Below are 13,529 nucleotides of genomic sequence, written 5' to 3' on the forward strand. Positions count from 1 at the left end.
GCCCATGCCATTTGACGAAATCCTTGGCTACGAAATTGCCCAATAGTTCGTCAAGCTCCTTCAAAGCGGCTATGCATCTTTGTGCCTGAGGCGTCAGCCAATCATATCACATGGCGTGTCTCTGCGCATACATGTGACTTCTATCGGCATTAATGAATGGTCTAATCATACGTTGCAATTTCTTGACGCGGATATGCCCATGCTGTTTGATGAAATCCATGCTTGCAAAATGACCCAATAGGACGTTGAGCTTCTTCAACACAGCTACACATCTGCATGCCGCATGTGCCAGCCAATACTATAATGTGCTGCAGCTATGCGTCTACACATGATTCTTATCCACTTCAACCTACGGTCCATTCACACGTTGCAATGTATTGATGCAGCTACGCCCATGCTGTATGAGGACATCTGTGTATGCGAAAGTGTCCAAACAGGGCGCATGGCAGTGTGTTGCCGCGAATAATCACACCACCCACATTTATATTGATTATTGCTGTCAGTTTTCGTTAGTGAAAAGTTATCCAAGTAACTGCACAAACCTTTGCAACTTTAAGCCTTTCATTCCTTTTCCTTTTTACCCATTTGTCACCTAATCCCTTGTTCGCTTGTCTTGTGATTTGTTCAGTTTGTCTTTTTTTTTATTCATTTTTTGTGGCATTGTCTTTTACATTTTCCTCCCAAGTTGGACATTCCAGCATGTCCAATCAAGATAGCAGCAGCAACGATGACGATGTCACCTGGGTCCCCAATCCATCGACACATTCAGGAAGAAAGCAACTGCAATGAAGACCACCGCAGACAGTTGGACATATGTCAAGGTGAAAGAACACTGTTCTAAAAAAGAAGCAGAGGACTTACTATGCACACTGTGCAAGAAAATACTAAGACATGGCCCTTCTAATGTTCCGTCACATAGTCTGGGAACATCAATCATGATAAATCATCTGGTGCAAGTCCACTGTGATGATGTAGATGATGAGTATCGGAAATCACACAAGCACCACAAAATAAAAATGCATGGGGCTCTTGCATGACATGCACAGAAATCAGCATCACCTCCAGCCGTGCATCCATCAGTAGGACATCACCAACACTGAATGAAGCCTCAACTTCTGCATCAGTGTCAACTGCACTTGCTACAATTTTACCTGCTTCCAATCTCTCAGTGATGAGAGTATTGCCTGAACGATGACAGGAATGGGTAGCCGCGGGAGGTGCCACAACTAAGGATTGGGAGAAGTTAATATCTCAACACCAGATTATCTGTCTTCCTTTTTGTTTAAAGTGGACATTCCCTCCCCTTTTTAAAAAATAAAAAAATAAAAACAAAGAAAATACCCCCAAAAAACATGTTCTTTTTTATTCTAATTCCCTTTGTTATATGTTTCATCCTTATGTATTTAGCCGGGGACAGAAACACACCAGTTGTGGTTACCTGTTGGCATTGGCTTGTGCTGTAGCTGCAGCTAGAATCAAAACATTAAGCAAATACAAATCGATGTGCAGACATATGTGCTTTGTACATATATATATATTGACTAAAAAATGTTTTAACTAATACCTTTATGTGTGCCATCTTCTTTCTTGAACATTAGCAACTCTCAAACAGAATGAAATATATTTCATAATAAAATGAAAACAAAAATATTGATTTTTTTCATAATGGTACTAAGTGAATACTGAATGTATTCAAAGTACACAACCAATAAAAGGTTGTATTCCTTAATTATGCTACAGAGGAAAAAACTTCACATTGGAGAGGAAACAAATTATTCACCTTCTACAAGTATAAAAATGTTGACAATTGTTTAAAATAAACGTTGTGTCTAAAAAAAATAGAAGAACAACACTTTCAAATAGAAGGGGTATCTGCAGTATACTATAGAAAAAATAAATGCTGTATGATTATCTCAACTACACTAACCATTTAGGTAACCACAAACTTTGTTTTGCATCAGCAAATTCTAAATAGAATTGCCCACAATGTCAATAGTTTGTGCACATATAAAGGCATTTCACTACATTAAAAATATGTTACAATACAGCACAAATATTACTTAATATTAAATGATGACCAATTTGCAGATTAATTTATGCAACCTTAGCCAGGAAGCCAAGACATATAACCTAACTATGTCTTCAGTTTTACAAATAAATCTATGAAGACATGCCAGCATTGTAACATTATTTTGAGTAGAAATCTTTTTAAAGTATAGTCATACCAATATTTCAAATAATAGGTAGACAAGAAAAGCTTGTTTGTATGTAAACGTATTCAAACTTATCAAGGGCTACACTAAAAACCTAACAAATGTCATATCCATACTTCTTGTAAAATCTGTGGGCGTCTTTTGTTTGGCCACATACACATGTGAGAAGTTAATAATGACATTTGAAAAAGGTACACATCATATTTTAAATGTTTAAAAACTAGGAATTTGTTTTTAAACTTCTATTTGCACACATAGTTGTGTGCAGTGTGGAATACATTTTTTAAGAAATTAAACATACATTTTAAAACATTTGTTCTAACAACATTAAATAAGAATTATTTAAACTCTTTGCCAATCTAGCTTGATGTGTGACTATAGAGTCAATACAAACAAGCCAATCTATTTCTTTATGCTTTTTTTTTTTTTTTGGCATGGGTGGAGTTTTTGGCGGGACTCCCTCTCACCTGCGCACCTTTTATTCGGTTATTAACTGAGTTAGACCTGCAGCCATAGTCATAGTTTGTCAAGGAACTCACTCCGAGGTTCCTACTGTCTAGAAGATTTGTGGGGAGCGACAAACTCTTGGACTGGAAAGGCGCTGGTTGGATTTGAGGTTTGAGCTTCCAGGTGGGATGGGCCACTGGCACCCACACCTGGGAGGACCAGCCCATCCCACCTGGAAGCTCAACCCTCAAACCCAATTGGCCTTGAAAAAGACTTAGGTTGAAACGCGCGTCGGCTGTGTAACATATCATCATGTTATGAATATTACCTTTACATCCAATGATGTCTTTCATTGGTGCTGACTACAACAAGGAATAAACCTAAAAACCTCATGTTTGACACACCAACAACCTGAATCATCTATTTTTTTTTGTGCAAACTGCCTACCAACAAGTACTGGATTATCAAATCCAACCAGCGCCTTTCCAGTCCAAGAGTTTGTCGCTCCCCACAAATCTATTTCTTTATGCACCCATCTTGTGAAATGTCCACAGTGAATAGATGCCCCCTCATAAAAAGTAATTGCACCTGTCTTAAAAGTTGTTTTACTAATAGAAACTTGACTATTTACAAAATTCATTACTGATGAGTTACTTTTCATACCATCTACACTGTATCTTTGAAACATAATGAATACATACTTATTAAAAACTAGTTTTTGCAGTGTTGATTGTAAATTACAACCACAGTCACTGCATTGCATTTCATGGAATGCTTTAGTTAGAAGATCAGAAACATGTACACTTCTCGGATCAGGGATAGGAACATGTACACATCTTTCAGAAAAATCCTCAGTATTGAAATCTTTCTTACATTGTGGACAAATGTGATTTCACTTGTAACTAATTCCTACATACCTATCTACACTAACAGTTTCTTTCACTAATACATCAAAGATAGTCATTTCTGTGTATTTTGAGAATATTTTGATTTCCACTTGTAACAGCTACTACATTTCAGATTGACATTGCCGAATGTGTACTGTGTGGTTTTTCATCTACAGATACTTTATGAAATGAAAGTTCCACAAATAGCTGCTTGTATGCTGTGGAAGCGATCTTTAAAAACAACATACACAAAGCTGCATGAGAATAGCATTCAACTCCTGTTTCATTATTAAACCTGTAATGAGAGTATGTCATAGTTGAACAACTCTCGAACTGTGGTAAATGCTGTTGTTGTTTAGTCTTAAAAGGAATTATTTTATTGGAAGGTAGTTTCACTGGCTCCTTATGTTTCCTGGCTAAGTGCTTAACAGTACTGGGATATGGTTCAGGTGAGAAGCATACACTACACATAACCTATTTTATTCTTCAATGCAAGAAATGTCAGCTGCCACTTTTCTTTCATCACAGTTTATTTCTTGTCTATTTACTCACCTATTGTAAAGGAATGTAACTCCACAATCTCATTTATATTTAGAGACTGTGCAGATCAAGTGTTAGTGCTTAGCACGACTCTTTGTTTAGTTTTATTTATTTGTCTTGTTTGTGTTTTAAGTCTGTCTTTTTTGTTTTGTTGCCGAGTTAACCAGCAGTAGTAATCACTCCTTTCATCATTCAAACTATTAGATGGACATTGGAGTCTAGTTGCACAAGCCAATTTATATACTACAATTGTTTACTTTCCCAGTTTTTATGAGTACATTTTTAAGACTCTATTGATTATGCTAACAAATTGTATTTTGTGTACTACAAATGATAATAGGGTAATTGAATCATTTATCCTAGTCCAAGTTGTGCCACTTTCCTGTATCATGAACACTTACTTACACACATATGCTCAAGGTATGTTGGTTTAGCATTGTCTTTATTGTTACATGGGATGACCTATAGCATTATACCTTGGAGTTGCTTTCTTTGTTCTAAGAATTTAAAATAAACCTTCAATATTTCTCACACGTGACAGAGCTACATATAACATTCCTTCTTTAAATATTATAAGACCAATGCCAATAAGTGTTGCTTCTAAAGTAAGCCCTTGTGATTTATGAATAGTAATTGCATATGTAGAGCACAATGGAAATTGTGTTCTCTTCACAAAGGTATCTTTATGTGACCTTGTTACCTGTACTCCTTATGTTTCCCGGTTAAGTGCTTAGAAATCACATGAGCTACATAATCAAACTTTACTTCAACATGTTCAATATTTTTATGTTTAGGAAACGTGTAAAATGCAATCACTCTTCCCATCGCTCCATTGACTAGACCAATTCCTACATTCAAGTTCCTCTTTAACATTTAAAAACTGCTTCTAGACCTGCTGTTTTAGAAATGTAATTCTCTAGTTGAACTAAATGAGCTTTTGCTCTCTTATCCAACTCTAATGACATAACATGACCATCTAAAACATTAAACAATTTTATCTCCACAATATTTTGCTTCTCTGACAGTAGCATTGCAGAGTTAAACTTGTTACACTCTTCAAGTGTGTGTATCAAAGCAACAAAAGATTTTTTTTTCCTGAATAGTCAACATGATAGCAGACGGTATGAAACATGTTAGAAATCAGTCTTCCCTTTAAGACTGCTTTCATATTCTCCTCAAGAACACCTATACAAATCTTATTAAGCGCATACTCTAAGTCTGCAGATTGCCTCATATTAATGGTAAGTTCCTGGAATTCAAAACAATCCCAAAGTTTAAAAATACCAATAATTCCTACAGTTTTTTTTAACTATCCTTAGATTGCAGCATTTTGAAAACTGGTTGACCTTTCACAGGAGTTAATTGTCACAAGTCTCTAAAAATAAGGACATGTTTATCTCCAAACAAAACTTTGTAGTCAGTCTTCAAAGCCTCTTGCATTCACAAATGAATGAAAGCAAGCATCAAGTTAGACACCATGCTCACTTCATCTACGCTCAAGTTATTTAATTTTCTAAGAACTTTTCCTGCTTCTTGTGCTGCACTTGATACATGTTTTTGATACTGTAGTTTGTTGTCGTGCTCCACTGGTAGCATCAACAGTTGATGTAAAGTAAAACCTCCTACACTGAATGCTGCTAAACCTGTTTGGGCATGTATAATACATGACAAAGAGCAGTCAGTTACATTTTTGCATGAATTCAAAAAGATTTACCTGTTCCTGCTTGTACACTAGCATACAACAATGCAGGTTTGTGTTAAACACAATAACATTCATGCTTGTCATGCTGTGAAGCATATAACAACCTATCTTTAATTGTATAATAAACTTCTTTTTGCTCTCTATTCGGTTTACTGACTATTTCATCATAATTTGCATCTACGTTTCTTGGATTGCACTTTCTACTCATTCCATGCAAACTCAACATCAGTTTGAATAATTTGCTCACCAAGCACATTTTGACTTCCTGCTGCAGAATCTTCACTTCCCTCAGGAGTCTCTTTTGCCGTTTCAGCTGCCAAAAGTTCTTCTTGACATAGTTCTTTCTCCAGTAGTTCCAAGTCTGCTCAAAATGGGATATGTACTTAAGCTTTTTTTTGTTGCAAAAAATGATTCTTCAAAAGTTTCCAAACTTCGAAGCAAATCACTCTCTGCACACCATGGGAACAACAACGGCAAAAGACAAAAATGAAATAATTCCCTTTTCTCTGCAGTTTGGCAAGACAGTTTCATGTGGTTAATGAAACCTGCCTTCTCGTGTCTTACTGGACAACCAATACTGCCAGGTGCATGAAATCATCATTCTGCTACTGTTTGCTTCAATATTTCAATATGAGTAGCGTTCCTCCAACTATACATAGAGATTTGGATAAAATGTATCAATCAAGTTAGTTTTCAGAATCTATGTACTATCAGGTAATGTTTCAGCTAATTGCTGAATTTCACTCACAGGCTTCAGTGCTTGATTTCTAGTACATGCTGGGCCAAGACTTAACCAAAGTACATTAATGCTATTTCCATACAGAGGCAAACGAGTTAGCTGACTTAGACTTTTATCTGCTGATAAATCTGTCCAAACCTCAGCTGGATTTCTCTTTTCAGCCTTTGTCATGTATGCCGTGACATAACGAGCAACAGCTGTTATATCATCAGCAATATACTGTACATCAGTATCAGTATTCAAATACTGAGCAATGACAGGATTGTCATCTTTAATGAATTGGCATTCATTATCTCTTTTTAAATGAGAAGTATTTCTTGGTGACTTACCAGTTACATGGCTTCGAACTACTGACATCAAACTATTCACTCGACCAACTGGTGTCACAGGCCTTGCAAAGCCAAATCTGCATTGAGTTTAGTACTTGTCTTTACTTTTGTATTTTCTCTGATAGTACTTTCCACATGAGTGCCTTTGAAATATTTCCACCCTGTTTTCGTAGATCAGCATTAAATGCTGAGCAGGAATGCCACAAATAACATATTTTTCTATGAACTCTATCACTTAGCCATAACTTTCTTTCCCAAACTGAGGAGCATCTTTACTCCACAACAGCACAACAGCCCCACATACCTTGTACTCTTTTCTTCAAAATAAATGTTCCACAGTGCCTTGTGGACCATTTTGTTTATTACAGATAAAGTGTAACATGCCTAAAAATCTGTGATGAAATACACTTACAAGGTCCATCAAACACAATTCTCCTGGTGTCATGTGTTCTATGTCTTCTTTCTGTGGATTACTTTCACGAATCCACTCTGCAAGATCATCACAACCATACTCAGTGCAACTTAATGTATGAAATCAAGTTGGATGGCCTAAGTTTCTGATCATGCATCTAACCTCGGAGTGTCTCCTATACCAATATTCCTTGGTCCCTCTCATTGTAGCAAGAATATTGGTAAGTTTTCCCTGTAAAACTTAATTATTTTCTTTCACCTATTGCAGCATCTCACATGAAGAAAGATTTTGAAATCTAGTTCCGGTCTGAAGTGTATGAGCAACAGCATAACATAATGTTGAAAATTAATTTTCATACAATTAGTGAAAAATATATTCAACATTGATGTGGAATCAGGAATCTTCAGAATACATTCTTGTACAATGAAATTCTGAAGAAGAGATTATAACCTTCCGATCATCCAATCTGCCTCCTGTACATGTAGGAAAAAGCATAGGGAAACAACAAGCTTCTAACGTCTTTTCACAGGCACTGATTGTTGCACCTTTCATTGCTTTGATTTGATACAATTCTAAACTGTCGCCAATGACTTCACATGAGTGTAGAGGATGAATAGTGTAATGTTCATACAAACTATTCCCTTCTTCAACAGATGGATGTTGGAACTGACCTTCACTGCTTTTGTTTATTGACGCAACATCAAGCATATACAAGCCTGGTACAGTCAGACTGCGCTGTATGAATCATTGTGCTCCAATAGAAACGCCAATGCGTTTTTCACCTTTCCAATATCTATCAGCTGTTGACAAATGCTCTTATTTTAAGTGGAAACACCATTTACTAAAACAAAGAATCTGCCATGTTAAGCTTCACTCCTAGAGTGTTGACCTTTTAATCCAAATTGATAGGTAAATACTCAGCTTTGCCTCTCAAACCTTGCACTAATGATTTCTTAGGCAGATATGACATCTTTGTTTCCAATCTAACAATAACTTGGAAAGGATGAACAATTTGCAATGCAATCACTTAACGCATGTTCATGTCGCTAAAGACACTTCTTGGAGGAATACATGTTTGATTATAAAACCCAAAACAATGTCTATAAACATAAAGTGCCTCACTTGTTTCAAATCATTCTTCTACAAACAAATACAGATACAGTTTTTCCAAACATCTTGGAGACTGTGTTTAATTTTCTTCTGAATGTACACTAGTTGCACTTGAGACTTATAAAAAGTGCCTAGACAAGATATGCAAAAAATGTCAGATCTTTCAGTAGAAGACAACTCAAACATTGCAATACTTTTTTATACTTGTGAAAAACCAGATCCTTTTAAAGCATAAGATCATCATTTCCATTTCCTGTACATGTTCATCAACCTACACATATTCTTTTAAATGCATGATATTTATCATTTGCACTGGAGAAACAGTTCCAGTCAGAATTGTTTGATTTAAAAGTGTAAGAGACATACTTGGTAGTTTAACTAGAAGGTATCTCATTTTAGTATGATGTGCAGCCGCATCTGAATATGATGAAACTGACTTGTGCATCTACTTTTTTAAGACAAGCTAGAGAGTGACCCAGAAGTCTTGTTTTTTCATGAATCTCGTAGTAATCTATTCTTTGTAGCATCCTGATCTGTCTTTGAACATTATTCTTTTTGTGCAAAACTTGCAGAAATCTCTTTTTTGTTATTAAGTGCATTTGGTTACACATCTGTGACCTTTTACACTATCACAACACTCACAAACCATTAAAACATTTCATGTTCATACACTAATATAAATTAAAATACATTTCTTATAACCCTATAAAAACTTAAAAATATATCACAATTAAAATTAAAAAATTAAAAATTAAAACTAAAAATCTCTTTAAAACTTTACAAGAAAACGTATCAATATTGCAAAAAAAAGTGCACATCCATACATCACATTGTTTTTTAGGTATTATTCTAGACTGACCTAAACTTTATATTTCTATCTTATCAGACCTTAGGATTTCTTCTTTTTTATAAATCACACCTTTTTAATCTTCATAGCTACGTCCACTCTCATCAATAGAAAGGGGCACATTCTTTCCTTGAATGTAACTCTCCTCATAAAAAAAGAAGTGTGCATCCACTCACCACCAAGCATGTCACAAAAGTTGTCATGTGTAAGTGCATGAACTGTTTCTATAGTTCTATGGAATTGTGTAGTCACCGCAAGCAATTTCTTAAGTCTATTCACTATGAAAATGAACAATTTTCTTTTCATATGAAAAGCTTTTTGAATTATTACTTCTCCATTTTTATTTTGCAAAAAACACTTTACAACATATCTAGACTTTGGCTTCACACTTCTCCAAAGATTTGTAAAAACAGAGTGGTACATTTTCCTATTTACATCTCTATTCCTCTGTTTCAAATCAATAGCACATTTGCTCCCTTTTCTTCTAAAAATCTTAGTTTTTTCACTAGCTACTAACAGATTTGATACATATTTTATTTTATTACTTTCACTAATAAAATTCTGGGTTCATTAATTTGTTCAGTTGGCACATCTCCTATTTGAAATTGCAGATTTTCATATTATCAATAACAGGTATTGTATTATCTACAGTTTGTGTATCTACAGATTTGAGAACACTAAATTTTAAAATATTATATTGTGAAACTTGACTTTCATACACAACATTATTCCTTCTGGCATGTAGATGCTTGCTTGATGGCATCTTGGAAAAAAGCACTCAAGAAAAAATGTGAGATGGTGAAGGTCAGCGATTGTGTTGTTTTATATTTTCAATATATAATATAGATTGTTATTTATATTAAATGTATTCAGTATATTTAGGTTTGTAATTCAGTACAGTTTATAGGTATTACTTGCAAAGTAGCAAAGTAGCAGTTTCCAAATTTAATTTAAGTGTTTTCTGAAGATGGTTCAAGCAGTAGTAAATGTTATACTATGGTTATGTGTAAGAAAAATACATTTCCCCTATCAAATGTCCTAGCTTCTTTTTCTATAGGTATGAGCTGCCAAATGCCATTGTTGGAGCATATCTTTCACTTCATATGTGCATTCCTTACCATGAATTCTAAGGCTGTAAAATAAATGTTCACCATGATCTTTACAATTAGCTCAGGTTTCATTCATGCTTAGCATCTTAAACATGTACTTTACCAACGGCAAATGCATCACCAACTGCGAAACTCAGTTAGCATCCATTCAAATTCTACTTTGCTCATCTTATTTACACTGCATGCAATCCTTCACACACTTTCTCCAATCATATAATGCTGATCTATTAGAGGTATATCAGCCTATTGGGCAAATGCATTCCTTCACCAGAAACTTAAAGGAAGGCCACATGATCTTCTCCTGCTACATTCATTCATCACTATAAACTGAACATGTAAAGTGGGCATCTTAGTCTTGAGCACAATAAACATGGCATAAATTAGCATAGCTTGTTACTTCACATGAGTAAAGGTGGTACAAGATAATCTGTTATATATCTCCCTCCCCTCTCTGACCATTGCTATCATCTAAAGGCCTCCTGGCGTTATGACCCTGTTCCTCTCTGAATATGCTGATTTCTTTCTTCCCTACTCTCAACCACCTCCAACCTTTTCCTCATGGGTGATTTCAACATCCAATCGGACTCCACTGTCACTGCATCTACTCTCTTCCTTGACCTCTGCACATCACTATCCCTCTCCATTCTCCTTTCTGGCCTAACCCACTTTTCTGGACCCACTCGGGATGACCTCATCCATTCCAACCTCTCTTTCTCCCCTCTGGTCACTCCACTCTCTTGGTCAGACCATTCTCTCATCTCCTCGTGCCTGAGTTCCCTCAGCCCTTTGACCACCCCTCCAAAAGCCCTGCCAACCTCATTCACGGACCTTCATCCGATTAAATGAGTGTCAGCTGCTGCCTTCACATCCACCTTCACCCCCCCCCCCCTCTCGAACACTCCCAGACTCTCCCACCGACTCTGCTCTCAGCAATCTCCATTTGGCCATTAACAACACCCTTGACATTCTTGCCCCAGTCATGGGGATCCGCCTGAAACACACCTCCAAACGTAACACCTGGTACAACTCTGAACTTGCAGCCCTGAAACGCAAGTGCAGAGCTGTAGAGCAGAAGTGACAAACCACATGCTCACCCTCTGACAAAATGGCCTGCTGCCTGCTCCAAAGGCAATACAGACTCTCCATCCATGCCAAGAAGAGAGCCCACATCCAGGCACGAGTATCGGGTGCATCCAACAACATGGATGAACTCTTTAAAATCATCAGGGAACTAGCCAACCCTTCCACAGTCTCCTCCTCCCCCCTTCTGTCCCAGACCCTCTGCAACACACTGGCCAAACACTTCACCACAGAAACTCAGGACATCCTGAGCATTCTCGCTACCCTTCCACCCAAACCCTCCCGTACTCCCTTGCCTACAGCTTCTCACCCTAGTTTGTCCTTTCTCTCCTCCTTCTCCCCTGTCTCACCTGAAGAAGTCACCAGAGTTGTCTGCTCCATGAAGGACTCTTCCAAACAGGTTTGCCCTTGCTCCTCCAGAACCATCAAGGACAACATTGGCTTGCTTGCCCCAGCACTCGCTGATCTCTACAACCACAGGATCTTTCCCTTCCTCCCTTAAGCACTCCCTTGTGTGCCCCCTCCTGAAAAAACGTTCAGCAGATCCTGCCTGTCCAGTCAACTAGCACCCTATTTCTATCACCCCTTCCTTGGGAAACTGCTGCAGAAGCTGGCATTTCCACAATTTACCTCACATGCTGAACTTGTTGGTGGTCTCCATGACATCATTCTGGAGTCCGAGCATCCAGGGGCACAGAAACTGCTCTTCTGAACACCTGTGAAGAACTACTTTCATATCTGGACTCTAACACTCCAGCTGTCCTCATCCTACTCTCCTCTGCTTTCGATATGGTTGACCACTCCATCCTCATAAAACTGCTTCATTATACACTCAGTATATCAGAGCGGGCACTCGATTGCTTACCTCCTTCCTAATTGACCGTTTCTCCTAAGTCATTTGGCCGGCTCTTCAACACATACCTTTCTCAGCTAGCACTCTTCATTTCCTCCTTCTCTGCCAACTTCCAGTGCTAAGCAGATGACACACAACTCTTTTTCAAACTTCCTGCTGACCCTCTTGCATCTTCCATCATCCCCGACTGCTTATTCACCATCCAGTCCTGGTGTACTTTCAACAATCTCTGCCTCAATGCCAGCAATACTGAGATCATTGCCATTGGGACCTCCCTAATTTTTCCCCTTACTCTGCCCATTCTCTATGGGTTGTCCCCCAGCTCCTTATTCTGAAGCCAGAAACCTTGGAGTCATCTTCGACTCCTCTCTCTCCTTCCTTTCTCACACCCAGGACATTGCCAAGAAGTCCCACCTTCAAATCTTCCTTCTCAAAGGAATTCTCCCTTTTCTCATTTTCCCCCAGAAGCTCAATGTTACCCAAGCCCTGGTTCTTTCCAGGCTTGACTACTGCAATAGCCTTCTCCTGAATCTACCTTCTTCCACCTTACGACCCCTCCATCTAATCCAAAATAGGGAAGAAAGATATATCCTTGGCCTTAAGCCCAGGGACCGCATCTCTCCTGCCCTAAAAACTCTCCACTGGCTCCCGGTTGTGGCACAAATTAAATTAAAATCCCTCTGCATCATCCACAAGGCTGTCTGGGGCCTGGGACCATGCTATCTGAAACTCTCTCTTACTAGATACTCTCCCTATAGACATCTGTGGACCTCTGGCAGCAAATCTCTATGTGTATAGTGCTTTGCTAAACAGAGGGCCGGAGGCAGATCACTTTCTTCAGCTGGCTCCATCTCATGGAATAGACTCCCCCTCCCTCTTCATCTTGAGCAGGACTTCCTCAAGTTCCGGAACCCCCTCAAAACATTCTTCTTCACCTCCTCCTTCCCTTTGTCCCTCCTCTGCTAATCTCACAGTCTCTGTGATTGATGGCCAGGGCCCTTATGTATCCCTCGGTGACCTGGCCTCCTACACCCAATCACCCTAGCCTCTACACCCAATCACCGGAGCACACTTTTACAGCCTCTTTTACACTTTTACAGCCTCTTTTTTACAGGTAATTTGTGGAGATCCGGACTACAGAGGCTGCAGTACCGGGGACATTTTTCCCTACAGTGGAGAATCATAGTTATGGTTTTCCCCCCTCCCCCTGCTAAGGGTAAGATGTGTGCTCCTGGAGGGGAGTCTTTCCTTGGTCATCTGA

This window comes from Ambystoma mexicanum, chromosome 7q, assembly GCF_040938575.1.
Source record: "Ambystoma mexicanum isolate Mex_15411 chromosome 7q, UKY_AmexF1_1, whole genome shotgun sequence".
NCBI classification, from domain to species: domain Eukaryota; kingdom Metazoa; phylum Chordata; class Amphibia; order Caudata; family Ambystomatidae; genus Ambystoma; species Ambystoma mexicanum.